The sequence below is a fragment of the Littorina saxatilis genome, unplaced genomic scaffold (assembly GCF_037325665.1).
Source record: "Littorina saxatilis isolate snail1 unplaced genomic scaffold, US_GU_Lsax_2.0 scaffold_906, whole genome shotgun sequence".
Lineage (NCBI taxonomy): Eukaryota > Metazoa > Mollusca > Gastropoda > Littorinimorpha > Littorinidae > Littorina > Littorina saxatilis.
In genome coordinates, this window is record NW_027126947.1 from 41784 (window position 1) to 55500 (window position 13717).

The 13717-nt window shown below is 39.7% G+C and overlaps 1 long non-coding RNA gene across 1 annotated transcript; it reads right to left on the reverse strand.

Moving 5' to 3' along the window:
• Positions 1-5449: 5449 nt before the first annotated feature.
• On the reverse strand, positions 5450-13057 carry LOC138955422 (uncharacterized). Its single transcript, XR_011452223.1, has 3 exons — positions 12989-13057; positions 11625-11689; positions 5450-10048 (listed from the first exon to the last, which is right to left on the reverse strand). It is a non-coding gene; the product is annotated as an uncharacterized lncRNA (long non-coding RNA).
• Between the last annotated feature and the right edge of the window lie 660 nt (positions 13058-13717).

Sequence of the window (13717 nt, forward strand, 5' to 3'; positions counted from 1 at the left end):
CTCTATTCTTTTTAACTTTCTGAGCTTGATTTTAATCCAAACATAACATATCTATATGTTTTTGGGAATCAGGAACCGACAAGAAATACGATGAAATTGTTTTAAAATCGATTTCGGAAATATAAATTTAATCATAAGTTTTATATTTTTAATTTTCAGAGCTTGTTTTAAATCCGAATATAGCAAGAAATGACAAAAAAAAAGATGACATTGTTTTTGGATCGTTTTATACAAAAATAATTTTAATTACAATTTTTAGATTTTTAATGACCAAACACATTAATCTATTTTTAAGCTTCCAAGCTGAAATGCAATACCGAAGTCCGGCCTTTGTCGAAGATTGCTTGACCAAAATTTCAATTAATTTGGTCGAAGAATGAGGGCGTGACAGTGCGGCCTCAACTTTTACTAAAAGCCGGCTATGACGTCATCAAAGATATTTATCGAAAAAATGAAATAAAACTTCCGGGGATATCATACTCAGGAACTCTCATATGAAATTTCATGAAGATCATTCCAGTAGTTTTCTCAGAATCGCTCTACACACACACACACAAACACACACACACACATACACACAAACACACACACACAGCCACACACACACACACAGACACACAGACACACAGACACAGACACACACACACACACACACACACACACACACACACACACACACACACACACACACACACACACACACACACACACACACACACACACACACACACACATACACCACGACCCTCGTCTCGGTTCTCTCTCTATGTTAAAACATTTAGTCAAAACTTGACTAAATGTAAAAAGGGAGTACGTACCCTTGGTGAACGATGGGTGCGTTTTGAAAAGGGGTATCAACACGTAGAGGTTACACGCCGAGTCTCAGTGATTATCAAAAATAATGGTCGAAGTTAGCGGATCATGAAAAATGCGAGCTTTAGCGAGCTTTTTCATGACCGCGAACTGAGACCATTATTTTTGATAATCACTGAGACGAGGTGTGTAACCTCTTTATTCCTCCTTTCTTCAGTTATTCAAAGAAAAGAGGAGTTTTTTTGCGAAAGTTTGATCGAATCCTATTCTCTCAACCAGTCAACCTGCGCAGGCGATCGATTAATGCGCGGTTGTATAGTTCCGTGCAAATCATTCCATTCTGTTAACACTTCTTGTCAGTTTTCCTATTTTGGGCTAAAATCAAGTACACAGATATGCTGTTATTCTGCCGTGGCGGCAAAGGCAGATATTGTGTGTTCTGTATATGTTTTAGTATCGCTTAGGATAATGTTTTTTCGTCAAATGGGACTAGCAGACGAACTTTTGCACCCGTGTTCCAACGTTAAAAACTGTATGAAGTTCAGTTTTCTGGGGAAAATAGTGTATGAAACCCCTTTATGTTGTTTAAATTGATGAGATGTGTGCATTTGGTTGCGTGTGATCTGTTTATTAAATGAAATATTGTTGAAAACTGACCGTCGGATTGCAGTCTGTTGTCGAAGGAACTGAGTGAAAAGAAGGGGAACTACTCTTGTCGCTAGACAAAGTATGAGTTACTTGCCTTGGGAAATTGCTTGTGATGAACGGCTTGACGGCACGGCAGATGAGATTCAGAAAACAACCGAACTCATGGATTTTATATGGAGATTCATGTGTTCAGGCCTGTAGTTGTTCATTTAAATGCGGTATGTTTGTATTGTTTGCTCCAGAGATGTATACTTCGTACATTAGAGCGTTCGGAACTTTTCAGTCGTAAAAAGTAGTACCGAAACAGAACAACCTCTCAACCCATTGCACTATCGAGGATTCAGGCTGTTGCTGGGTCGTTATTTGTTTGGTTGCTGGGTCATTATCGAAAAATAACTACCCCTACAAGTTTACAGAGGCAAAGAAGCAGAGGGGGGAATAATAGAGATTATAGAATGATTGTGTTGATGTACTCAGCAGTAGGATTTCCCCTGTGGGTAGTTATATCCGACCGAAGAGCCATGCCTTATCACTATCTTATGTCCAATAAGCACAACAGTTGCTGCTTGAATTCAGGAGGGACGGGAGGGGTTGCTTGGAAGGTCAAGGTACTTCGAGCAAGTCGTGTTTCCGAGTTATAGATATTGTTGTATACGGGATTTAAAAAAAAGTTTTTATAGCTTGTTCATTTGTTGTTATGGCTGAATCACGTTCACACAGCCAATCTGGAGACCCCCTCAAAAGGCCCGCCAAAACTGCGATTTGTCCGCAAAAGTCGTAATTTTCAATCTTCGTGTGTTAACCTTCATACAAATCAAGCTTTGGCCTCTCAGCTGTGAAGTGCTGTTTATTGGTTTTCACATCTACTTATTATCACTAGTTAAATGAACAATCAGGACACTCTGCTAATTACAAATCTGCTTTACTTTTTCTTCTAAACCGATTAGTAAACGAGTCCTCAAAAGTGGGGTCTTTCGGTGCTAGTCCTTGGAAGTGCCTCTAAACAAAACTGTGTATGTGTGTGACTGTGTGTGTGACTGTGTGGGTGTGTGTGTGTGTGTGTGTGTGTGTGTGTGTGTATGTGTGTGTGTGTTTGCGCTCACTGAGGTAAGAGTTTGTGGTACGAAAGCAAAGCACACACACACACACACACACACACACACACACGCACACACACACACACACATACTCGAACTTCTCTCCCTGTGAGGACCAGAACCTCAGACATGCGTTCTGAAGACCTCGACAGGGAACAAGGTTAGCTCAAAAAAAACTGTGGGTTTAGATGGAGATGGGTATTGTTATAATTGTTTTGAATAGATACTTACGAAAATTCATCAGGTATAGGTTTTATATTAGGATCATTACACCTGACAAACTGCATGAAAAGTGAGGACTCTGACTGAGGACTCGCCAAGCACAAATTCTAAGTAAGACTATAAAGTGAGGACGTACTCTACACTAATTCAAAGTAAGGCTTCAGAGTGAGGACTGACGTTACACACCTTCCAAGTTAGCCAACAAAACAAGGACTTGACATACACACATTACAAATAAAGCTGCAAAGTGAAGACTTACTAAACACAGTTAAGTACAGTTAAGGTCAGTGCGGTCCAAGTCACCGATCTTCAATACCAATCTCTCTCTCTCACTCTTCCCCTCTCTCTCTCTCTCTCTCGAGTCTCTCTTGTGCAGACGCAAAACCTCAAAAACAACCAAACATATCTCTCTCTCTTTTCTTTCCGTCAGCCAATGGGTCAGCTAGTACAGACGCAAAACCAAATCCAACAACAATCTCTCTTTCTTCTTCTCTTTCACTCATTCCCTCTTTCTTTATTTAAGGGACCCGGGATTTAGATCAGTAGGTAGTGCGCGATACAGTTCCGTCAACTCTCGTTGCGGCAACTTGCAGCGCGGGTAACAGGATCGAATACAGGTAACCCCGCCTCTGATATCACCTTGTGTGTGGCTGGGAACGATAACCCCCCCACTTTTTTGCAATTATTGTCATAACAATATCTAGCAAAAGGCAGGCGATACGAGGTGATGAACAACAGCCTTATATATAAGAATTAGTTTGTGACTGTACCTGTTCCTGTTGGCCGTCAGTGATGAACATGCATATTATACCGGTGTTTGTCTGCAGTGAGAGTGGACCTTTCCACCTGTCTGTTGTTATTGTTTGTAACATGTTGGCATTATGATTACATGTGACATGCTATTATGAATGAATGAATGCATTGAATTATTCATTGACTGAGGACTCGCCAAGCACACATTCTAAGTAAGACTATAAAGTGAGGACCTACTCTACACTAATTCAAAGTAAGGCTTCAGAGTGAGGACTGACGTTACACACCTTCCAATCAAGTTAGCCAACAAAACAAGGACTTGACATACACACATTACAAATAAAGCTACAAAGTGAAGACTTACTTAACACAGTCAAGTACAGTTAAGGTCAGTGCGGTCCAAGTCACCGATCTTCAATACCAATCTCTCTCTCTCTCTCTCTCTCTCTCTCTCTCTCTCACACTCTTTCCCTCTCTCTCTATCTCTCTCTCTCTCTCACTCTTTCCCTCTCTCTCTCTCTCTATCACTCTTTCCCTCTCTCTCTCTCTCTATCTCTCTCACTCTCTCTCTCTCTCTCTCTCTCTCTCTCTTGTGCAGACGCAAAACCTCAAAAACAACCAAACATATCTCTCTCTTTTCTTTCCGTCAGCCAATGGCTCAGCTAGTACAGACGCAAAACCAAATCCAACAACAATCTCTCTTTCTTCTTCTCTTTCACTCATTAGCTCTTTCTTTATTTAAGGGACCCGGGATTTAGATCAGTAGGTTGTGCGCGATACAGTTCCGTCAACTCTCGTTGCGGCAACTTGCAGCGCGGGTAACAGGATCGAATACAGGTAACCCCGCCTCTGATATCACCTTGTGTGTGGCTGGGAACGATAACCCCCCACTTTTTGGCAATTATTGTCATAACAATATCTAGCAAAAGGCAGGCGATACGAGGTGATGAACAACAGCCTTATATATATAAGAATTAGTTTGTGACTGTACCTGTTCCTGTTGGCCGTCAGTGATGAACATGCATATTATACCGGTGTTTGTCTGCAGTGAGAGTGGACCTTTCCACCTGTCTGTTGTTATTGTTTGTAACATGTTGGCATTATGATTACATGTGACATGCTATTATGAATGAATGCATTGAATTATTCATTGACTGAGGACTCGCCAAGCACAAATTCTAAATAAGACTATAAAGTGAGGACGTACTCTACACTAATTCAAAGTAAGGCTTCAGAGTGAGGACTAGACTGACGTTACACACCTTTCAAGTTAGCCAACAAATCAAGGACTTGACATACACACATTAAAAATAAAGCTACAAAGTGAAGACTTACTAAACCCAGTCAAGTACAGTTAAGGTCAGTGCGGTCCAAGTCACCGATCTTCAATACCAATCTCTCTCTCTCACTCTTCCCCCTCTCTCTCTCTCTCTCTCTCTCGAGTCTCTCTTGTGCAGATGCAAAACCTCAAAAACAACCAAACATATCTCTCTCTTTTCTTTCCGTCAGCCAATGCAGTGAGAGTGGACCTTTCTTTCCACCTGTCTGTTGTTATTGTTTGTAACATGTTGGCGTTATGATTACATGTGACATGCTATTATGAATGAATGCATTGAATTATTCATTGATATGAACTGTAAGGCAGGTTTTCCAGCATTGTGATTGTGTGTAGATTTTAATTATCATAGTTTGAGAGACAGAGATGGAGATGGAACCATGTGTTTATTCTTATGAAAATCTGTATTGCTTGTTCACATACAACAATTGCCTTGTTTTGATGAGGGCAATAAAGTTACTTGAAATATTACTATTGACGCCTTTGTTGTGTTTTTGACAAATGCGACAGAGAATGGTAGCAGTAACAGCAGCATCCTTCACAAAGAATCCACAGCAAATGACAAAGCAAAAACTTGATGAATTGTTTTAATTGTTTTATTTAAGACAGTCAATAAGTGATGACAAATTTGACAGTTTGTTTGACCTTGATGACAATATCATGTTTGCTTGTATCAAGCTTGAATGTTATAAAGACTTATGAAAAGATTGAACTTTGATCAAGAGAAATCATATGTCATTAGTATCACAAAAGCCATTTGCAAAGTTACAGGAGCAGCTAATACAACTTTAACACTCCTTCATATTCATGTTAAAATGTTCAAATACTAAAAGTGAAACAAATGGTGTCAGGAACAGTAAGTGGTGGAAATCCCATTTTTGGGTTTGTAGTGCAGGTTGCTTGAAAAAGTAGGTACATAAATTTGGAAGTAAATCAACAGGTGCTAGTTTCATTCCCCACTGAATACATTAACATATGTGGTGGGGATTTCACAGAATCGCTGAATTCGCAGAATCAGCAAACATGTAGTTTTCATGCATTTTCAGAATTATAGACACAGACCATAACAAAAATAGAGAGGTAAAGCAAAAAAAAAGTAACGGACTGGCTGGCCCTTGTTTAGGCCAGTTACCTTTACACATTGTTGGCAAAATGCTGCCGATTTAGCTAAATGAGCATCATTTTGCCGATAAAATGAAATGGGTAAAATGTTACCAATTTCTGCAATTCTAGGAACACAGCACCAGGCATGGGAATTGAAAAACTTTAAAAAAAGGCTAAAAAATCTGTTAGTGAAAGCAAAGTCGACGACGCAAAGCGCCTAGCCTTACTTGGGGGGTCCGGGGGCAGAACCATTTTTGCCTCCCCCATTAATTTTTCGGCGGACACGTATGCTTTTTTCAACAGAACAAAAATTTCAGCGGAAATTTGCCTTTCGACGGACAATTCCCATGCCTGGGCACGACACACACACACATTTTCACTAATCAAATACAAGTCACATCATGAAAAAACTGTGTTGAAAAACTGTACACAAACAAGGAAAGCCAATGCTCATACAACTCGTCTTCATCAGAAGTACATGTAATATGCATTAGAACAAAACTATCTGCTGTTCTATCTCTATCGATAGACAATGAAGAATATTATACATTTTGACAAGAACTGGACCTTACTGACATACTGTACCTGGAAAGATGACCCAGATTAACCAGACTTGAGTAATTTCCAGAGATCTAAACCTAGAAATGTGTTTAGTTTCAAATCTCAAGTCGGACGGACGGACGGCTGATGAGCTGTCCGCCTGTCCATGCAGACACTCCTCATTGCTAAGTGTTAATGATTAATCAACAAATGAGCTAAAATCATGTATATCTATTTTGATTATGATTAAAATTCAAAGTAAATCTTGATCATTATTTTTCACATGCTTGATTGCTGTCCAAAACCAATAAAACAGAAAACTCTGTGCCATGTTCCACGCTTGAGTTTAAACAATCCAAACTAATCATAAAACATCAGCCACAAACACTTTAGGGAGTTCAAACAAAAATCAAAACAGGCCAAAAATAGGTCTTAAAACATGACTTACAAACCTTTCTTTCTTTCTTTCTTTCTTTCTTTATTTGGTGTCTAACGTCGTTTTCAACCATTCAAGGTTATATCGCGACGGGGAAAGGGGGGAGATGGGATAAGGGAAAGATGGGATAGAGCCACTTGTTAATTGTTTCTTGTTCACAAAAAGCACTAATCAAAAAATTGCTCCAGGGGTTTGCAACGTAGTACAATATATGACCTTACTGGGAGAATGCAAGTTTCCAGTACAAAGGACTTAACATATATCTTACATACTGCTTGACTAAAATCTTTACAAACATTGACTATATTCTATACAAGAAACACTTAACAAGGGTAAAAGGAGAAACAGAACCGTTAGTCGCCTCTTACGACATGCTGGGTAGCATCGGGTACGTAAATTCTTTCTCGTCCCAACCAATATGGGACTCCCCCTAACCCGCGGGGGGACTTACAAAACTGAGATGGTCCTCGTGAAAGATTGTTCTGAGTGTAATTAACACCTGGTAGAATACAATATTGCATATGCTTTTTGGCCGTTTCAAAATTGCCTGAAATATTGGTGTGTGTTTTTGTTAAATCTTACAATCCCCACATAGTATGAAGAACTAACTAACTCAGAGACGAAAGATGTAGAAATCAAATAAGGTAGGCTACACTATTGCGTTAACATTCACATGTTGAAATGGTTTTCAAGCTGGCAAAAATGTCTGAAAAACCATGTTTCAAGCAGACATGAAAACCTGTTGTCATAATACAGCATTCCCTGTCCATTAAAGCCTTAAATAGTCAACAGAATGAATAAACAGCAATCGTCAACACATGCATGAATGAAACTGAGATTGATACTGACAATTGACAAAAAGAAACAATGGTATGAGAAAGCATCACACAAACATTAAACAACAGGTCATGTGAAGAATGTTGAACACAAATCAACAACCTAACATGAGTACTGTTTAGTACAACAGCACTTTGCAATACTGAACCCCACTTGAACTCTGTTGAACACAAAGGCAAAACTATCTGGTTTAAAATTATTACAATTTGGAATTCAAGTACGTTAAAAGCAAGTGTGTTTTGACAAGAAGGCATTCCACTTGTTCTCTGAGCTTTGTGGTGAAAAGCACAGGAACTCTTCTTCCGAATTTACCAGGAATTTCAACTTTAGCCAGAACGGTGACTAGATTCTTTTCAAATTCAGAAAGGCCACCGAGGAGGTCTTCTTGTGTTTGTTTGCCATGCTTCAAGCCTTCTGTGAAATGACAAACTTTGATTCTCTCTGCTTTGCCATTTCTTCTGCGGTTGAAAAGAACTATTTGAACTAGTGTCACCTTGCACAGCTCATGCCAATCCGCGACCATGTCACCTGATGAAGCTTTCAGATCCACCATCAGGGTTCCAGCCTTTTCTTGCAAGAATAATTTCATCTTCTGGATGTCCTTTGCCAACGGTATCCTCTTAGGATTGTTGAATCTTATTTGACTGAGTGATGTCAAACTTCGTGAGGTCCTAAACTTGTTGGTAAAGTTTTAGCATAGTACTCAGAATGTTGTCTCTACTAGACTTTCTTCTGAGGAGTGTATACCAAGTTCACACACTTTTACAGAGAATGGTGGCAAGTTTAATTCGAGTGTTTATCAAAAACCAATCAGAAAGAGGCCACGTGATCAACAAATCACGTGACATTGCCACGCCAATGAAAATGCTTTCTTCTGGGTGGGAAGCCATTTTGGTCAGTGTGGGGACGCGCGGGACCCGTCAGACAACTGAATAACAGAAATTAGGTAAGCGGATCAAATCCCGATAGCCCCGTCGCTGATATCACCTTTTTTGTGACTAAAGACGTCAAACCCCCCCCCCCCCTTTTTTTTTTTTTTTTTTTTAGCTATACGCCAAGACTGTTTAAAATAAAATGTTTGAAGGGAAGCCATGAGATAAGGCACACTGGGCTTGTTGAAGTATAAATGAAAGTATGAATGTTGCCATCTCAAGGGGGAAGTCCTGGGAAAAAACCCACTGTTGTGTATTCTGTAAAACACTGTATGCTAAACTCGCACGGCACATGGAGCAAAACAATTTCCATCAAAAAGATGTACAAGATGCTTTGAGTTATGAAAAAAAAGCAAAGAAAGAAAACAACAATGGCTTGTACTTCGAAATAGAGGAAATCTTGTTCACAATCAAACCGTTTTGACAGAAGGAAAAGGGACAATAATTCCATCCAAAAGGCCTTCTGAAAAGGCAGATGTCCATGACTTTGTTCCCTGCTCTAACTGCTATGGGATGTTCCAGACAAGCATGCTTTGGCGTCATGCAAAAGAATGCAAACTGCGCAATGAAGAAAACACAAAGAAGCACCATGTTCAAGAGGGCCAGGCCCTTTTACCTGTAGCTAAGAATGTGACGGAAGAGTTCAAGAAGACAATTCTCTGCAGCATGGCATGTGATGATGCGAGTTTTTTTGGCTAGGACGGATGAGGTGATATCTAGCTTTGGTCAAAAACTGTTTGAGAAACATAGGCACCTTCCACATCGCTATCAGTACATCAAGCAGAAAATGAGGGAACTGTCGCGTTTCCTCATCATTGCTCGGCAGGAATGTGCTTCTCCATCTCTCAACATCCGCGATTGCCTGTCAGGACAGATGTTTGACTCAGTTGTAAAGGCTGTGAAAACAGCCTGTGGTTTTGACAGTGTCACTCATTTCTTCATTCCTGTCAACATTCATTCCTTCATTTGCATCATCATTGTCACTCTTACTCGGTTCCATCCTAGCAACATTCATATCTTCATTGTCACTCTCACTCAGTTCCATCCTGGCAACATTCATTCGATATTCCTCCATTTGAATCATCCTTGTCGACACCATCTATACTTTCATCATCACTGCTGTCTTCAGAAAGATCTTCCATGCGGACATCAGGATCACACGGGTCATCAAAGTTATCAAAGTTGTCTTCATCGGAAGACTCTTCCTCAGTTATGCAATCTGCAATTGCCGAGTCCAGAGATGAGTCACGAGAAAGAGGGTTGTCCTCGGAGTTTACCTCGTTGTCCTCGGAGTTTACCTTGTTATCATCGAAGTCCAAAGAGATGCGGTCTGTAAATATAAGAAAACATAATCATTTCTTTTCTAGATGTTATGCAATAGACGATTTTTTTTCAGGACTGTCAGCAGTCTGGAAGAATAAGAGCCCCTTTCCCCCCAGACAAGTTTTTCACAACATCCGGAGCATGTTCCATGCTTTGGATCAGCTTTATCCTGTGATCGTGATGAGCAACTAACTCTGATGTGTATCATTGCACAGATCTGCCTACCCCTTAGAATGGTCAAGAGTAGCAATGGTAGCCCAAAAGCGAAGCATAGCGTGTCAAGGCGTAGAACATCACAGATATTATCAGAATCGCAAACTCACACTGAATAACGCCGATTATATTGTCACTGAACTAACGGCCGCCATTTCTGCACTTACAAGCACCTGGATATAAAATTGAAGACGTGTTCATTAAACTTGCTCTTGCTTTGAGTGCCAGCACAAGTTACTATTCATGTGGTCTGCTGTAAAAGCACACACCCGGGTAATCTCAGTTTGGATGCATTATCGCAGTGACAACACAAAACAGTGAAGTAATACAAAAAAAGGGCTGGCTGGCTCACAAAAAATGGCTCAAACCGGTGCACCAAGAAACCTGATTGTAGCAGTAGGTTCCATATTGTAGAATGCTATGCCCAAAACTAAGAGTAGGCAGGTCTGTAAAATACAGCACGTGCACAATATGATATCCTTTTCTCTTAAAAATCGGTGCTCGCTAGTTCATCCAAGTTCATAATAATTAATATGTAGCGGAAATGATTGCTGGCACATACCAATGGCTCACAACATGTAGTTTGATTGAGGTCACGTGAGATTGGCTTGAGGTCACATACGTGCAGTTAAACACATGTGCTTAGTGAACACTTACAGTGATCAGCAAGCCATTGGTGGTGATTCGGGGCCAAGATGTTTATATTTGCCAGAAAAAAAAGGTATTTTTAGTGCACGCTGCATAACATACACATTGATGTTGGTTGTTCGTCTCGATCCCAATCAGAAGCATGGAACATGCTCTGGGTGTTGTGAAAAGCTTATAAAGGGGCTCTTACTCGACCAGGCCCAGACCGCTTTCAAATCCCGAGTTATTTTAGGAACATGTCTATTGCCGACACACACGCACACACACACACGAACGTACAGACTATAATAATCATAACACACACACCTGAGACTAGACAATATGAAAACACACATTTGACATTCTGAGGACTTGGGCAATATCCTGAATTGAGCCCTTACTAAATGCACTGAAAGACATCTAGGCGTCAAAAACGTGTGGGTCCTCAAAACTATTACACGTATGTGTGCGTGTCCCATAGCTAAACTTACATCTTAACTGCGTGGAAGTGTGTAACAACGAGTCACCATAACAAAGCTGAATAGGCCATTTTGTAATGTACCCGAGAATCCACGCATTGGTTGGTACATTTCTTTCAACAAGTCATTTATTCAATTACATGCAACTAAAGCAGAACAAAAAAGATAAGGATCACCCATAGCAACAAGCAACGATTATGAACTAGCCCTGCATAACTAAAGTGCACGTAGAGGAACAGGCAAAATGAAGCTACCTTTACTTACTGTGTTCAGGAACAACTTCTGCCACTGGCCTGCATCCCTGCTTGACTCAGCCAAGCACTCAGGGTCTATTAACAGAAGTTAGTGTAAATGTATTTGACAGGATGTAAACACAAAGAGCTTTGAGTTGGAATGATATATATTGGAATGATATATATTATAATAATTTATATTTCAAAAGGTGGTTTACAAGTCTTGGGTGGTTGGTGTTCAGTTTCAACCTTTCTGTCTTTAATACAACAAAAAAATACCCAAAAAATTTAAAATATCTTTGGAAGATATTTATTTTACTCTGAAACCGCAGTGTTTGTATCTGAAATCCTGAGATCCGCGGACAATTCCCATGCCTGTAAATTGCTAGAAGAGTTCTCAGATTCAAGTTTATTTATGACGCCTACAAACACATAGACTACATAACACACCTGAGAAAAGACGATATGAAAACACACATTTGTCTTTCTGAGGACTTAAGCAATATTCTGAATTAGGCCCATATTAAATGCACGGAACGACATCAAGACATCAAAAACGTGTAGGTCTTTAAGTTTTCTTATGCTGCTTACAAACACACACAAACGTAAATACACATCTAAGACTAGACTATTTGAAAACACACATTTAACATTCTGAGGACTTGGCAATATCCTGAATTGGGCCCTTATTCAATGCACTGAAAGACATGAAGACGTCAATAACGTGTAGGTCTTTAAGTTTACTTATAGCGCTTACAAACACACACACAAACGTATTGACTATATACACACCTGAGACTAGACTATTTGAAAACCCACATTTGACATTATGAGGACTTGGGCAATATCCTGAATTAGGCCCATATTAAATGCACGGCACGACATCAAGACCTCAAAAACGTGTAGGTCTTTAAGTTTACTTATACCGCTGACAAACACACACAAAAACGTATTGACTATATAACACCTGAGACTAGACTATTTGAAAACACACATTTGACATTCTGAGGACTTGGCAATATCCTGAATGGGCCCTTATCAAATGCACTGAAAGACATCAAGACCTCAAAAACGTGTAGGTCCTCAAAACTATTACACGTATGTGTGTGTGTCCCACACCTAAACTTAAATCTTAACTGCGTGGGGGTGTGTAACAACGAGTCACCATTACAAAGCTGAATAGGCCATTGTGTAATGTGCACGAGATTCCAACTGTCAACGCATTGGTTGGTACAATTCTTTCAACAAGTCATGTATTCAATTAAATGCAACTAAAGCAGAACAACAAGATAAGGATCACCCACAGCAACAAGCAACGATTGTGAACTAGCCCTGCATAACTAAAGTGCACGTAGAATTTGACGGAACAGGCAAAATAAAGGTACTTTTACTTACTGTGTTCAGGAACAACTTCTGCCACTGGCTCTGCAGCATCCCTGCTTGACTCAGCGAAGCACTCAGTGTCTATTAACAGAAGTTTGTAAATGTATTTGACAGGATGTAAACACAAATAGCTTTGAGTTTGAATGGTATATATTATAATAATGTATATTTCAAAAGGTGATTTACAAGTCTTGGGTGGTGGTGTTCAGTTTCAACCTTTTTGTCTTTAATACAAAAAGAAACAAAAAAAAAAATAAAAAATCTTGGAAGATATTTATTTTACTCTGAAACCGCAGTGTTTGTATCTTAAATCCACAGATCCGCGGACAATTCCCATGCCTGTAAATTGCTAGAAGAGTTCTCAGATTCAAATTATTTTTGATGCTACAAAACACTTAGACTACATAACACACCTGAGTGAAGAGTTATATGAAAAACACAAATTGGCATATTGAGAACTTGGGCAATATCCCAAATTAGGCCCATATTAAATGCACGGAACGACATCAAGACCTCAAAAACGTGTAGGTCTTTAAGTTTACTTATACCGCTTACAAACACACACACAAACGTATTGACTATATACACACCTGAGACTAGACTATTTGAAAACACACATTTGACATTCTGAGGACTTGGGCAATATCCTGAATTAGGCCCATATTAAATGCACGGAACGACATCAAGACCTCAAAAACATGTAGGTCTTTAAAGTTTACTTATACCGCTTACAAACACACA